This window comes from Helianthus annuus, chromosome 6 (assembly GCF_002127325.2).
Source record: "Helianthus annuus cultivar XRQ/B chromosome 6, HanXRQr2.0-SUNRISE, whole genome shotgun sequence".
Lineage (NCBI taxonomy): Eukaryota > Viridiplantae > Streptophyta > Magnoliopsida > Asterales > Asteraceae > Helianthus > Helianthus annuus.
In genome coordinates this window covers 92,455,319-92,457,986 of record NC_035438.2, presented here as the reverse complement: position 1 = coordinate 92,457,986, position 2,668 = coordinate 92,455,319, and positions in this window count along the sequence as shown.

Here is a 2,668-nt window from a genome sequence, read left to right as displayed (position 1 = left end):
AAAATTGTGTTTTTTTAGGTATTTTTTGTTGTAACTTTGATAGTTGGTGGTAATTACAAAAATGCCACCTTGTCTTTTTGGGTTTTCCTTCAATTTGTATGTTTAGTATGTTAAGATTATTTGTATTTGATCTTTTGCCTATTGTCATATCATTTCCTTAGAATAAAAATTGGAAATCAAATAGAGGTGAATTCAATACAATCAGTTCACATAATTAACCTCAATTAAGGATCAATAATCAACGGACATTCCATTAGAAGGAGATGTAGTAAAGGTAGTCAATTAGGGTTGTAGAAGATCAAATCGACTCAAATAACATTACTCTCTTGATGTCACAAATGCTCAAATTTGCGTTTCTACACTAAGAAAATAGAGCTTGGTGGAATTTAAAGATTCTAATACTGTATTTGTTTTATCATTTTGTTCATATCAAAGTGAGCATGCTACAATAATCCTATGTGGTGAAGGTGTGTGGCAGAGCGTTACTGGACTTGGTCAGTATATGTGTTATCATAGACGTTTTAAAGGTTTGGTGGTGAATCTTGTTGCATAAAAAGTGTGACTAATGGAGGTGGTTTTATGTTTATAGATGTGGTTTTATAAATTTGCAACAATGACATTTTTAATGCTTATTAACGTCTTAAAATCCGGTTTTTTAAGCATACCGGAATAGGTACAAAATGGTTTAACCGGGTTGTACCTGGCGATTCAACCGGGTTGACTACTTAACTGTCTAATTCCATAAATTACAACATCAACTCAAAAAACAATCTAAATTGGATGAAGATGTAAATCTAGAACAAATGATGAAGTGATGGAAGTCTGGAACAAGTCACGAATGATGGAGTGGAGTGATGAAGCAAGTTTTGAATTTTGATCGATAGAGATAAAATATTAAAAGTCGTCAGGTTAAAGTTCATAGTAAATATGAAGATGGGCCAATAAAAAGTAAAATCCTAACAAAAAAACAGACCTGAGCCGGTACCGGTATACCAGATTTTACCGGTGGTACAAAGTTGATGTCGTTTCTCCTACTTACTGGGGTGTTTCGGACCGGATTTACATCCAAAAATGGTAATACCGGTATTACCGGCCGGTATCTACCGGTTTTTAAAACATTGCTTATTAAGGTAATATCACAACCCACGACCTTATCTAATACACAAGTTTGGTTATAAAACCATAAAATTTAACCACGAACATCACATTTTGATAAACCAGCTTCTTTATTCACTTCAACGTGTTTCTACCTTTCTGCACATTACATTAGGTAGGTCGTTCTCCAGGAGAGCGTCAAGGTTTTCACACCCCAACCGATGGCGGAATCATCGGGGTGCGGCACTAGGCGAATCAGATTGTCCAAGAGAATCCAAAACAACTATTATATGACAATATTTTAAAGGTTCATTATCCCATACTAACGAAAAAATATTCATAGAATATCAAAATGAAATACATGTCTCTTAAACAATCAAAATCCGGCAACCTAGATTTTATTAGATGAGTTTCTAGACTTCCTATCCTTTTTGCAGCATATGACAATCATCAACCTGTCACATATGTTAAAATAAAAGTCAATACAAAATGTAAAGGTGAGTACACAAGTTTAGCATAAATATAGTATAAAAAGCGGTTACACATAACCAACATGTAACACGTAATGGGCGAATCAAGTAACTATCACAATGATACGAGCTATCCACATGACTGCGAGTAGAGTATGCGCGACACATGTTCGCTGAAGCGAACAAGTGAAGTAAGATGTGTGATCCTTAGCAACCCCTAACTAAACAGGTGCTGAGTCCAAACTATAGTACTATCGTTGCTAAAGGCGGAAAGCAAGTCATCACTGTATAACATAGCAACAAGTATTCAACCAATCACGTATAACATGTAAGTGCGGCTAGCATTTGTAAAGCGTTTAAGTGTTGGGGTTTTTTTATAGAGAACGTATGTAACACCCAAAAGTGCGTTAAACGAAAATGGGTTCGAGTATACTCACAGCGCGTGTCTAGCAAGTAAACACAATCTAAGAATGGATTGAAGGAGCGTCGGATTAGCCTGGGAGCGGGAACAGAAGCGTAAGTCCTCCAAAGTGCTTATACGGCCCAAATCGATGTGTCGGTTGGGAGACAGAAACTTCGTACGAAGGTGTGCCTTCGTACAAAGGTAGGTCTTCATACGTGTGTTGCTTCCGTTGTCCAAAATCGAGTGTTCTTCGTGTCTGTCTTCGGAAAATCGAGTGTTCATCCCTCCAACCTTAAGCTACTGATTAAACTTAGAGTCAAAGAGGTCTTTTTCTGAGTCAAGGATGAGAATCGGGCTGTGATGTGTGAAGTCACTGCCTTCGTACGAAGACAGTGCCTTTGTACGAAGCCATGTGTGCCTTCGTACGAAGCCGGGCTTCGCACAAAACAGTCCAGCTCGCATTAGTGGTTGTTCTTGGCGTTCGGAGCTGTGTTTTCGCCTAAATCGAATGTATTTTCGAGTCCTATTCAAGACGGTTTCGACGCAACCTCGTCCCACTATCCAGTGAACGAAATACATGTCGTTTTAGGTCCGCTTTAGTGCGAGAATCAAGTTTAAAAGGGCTTTCACTTAGATCTAACACTTGGTGAGTATGAGATCTTCAGTTCTACAACTTGGGAAGCCGTAGCTAGGCCCAATA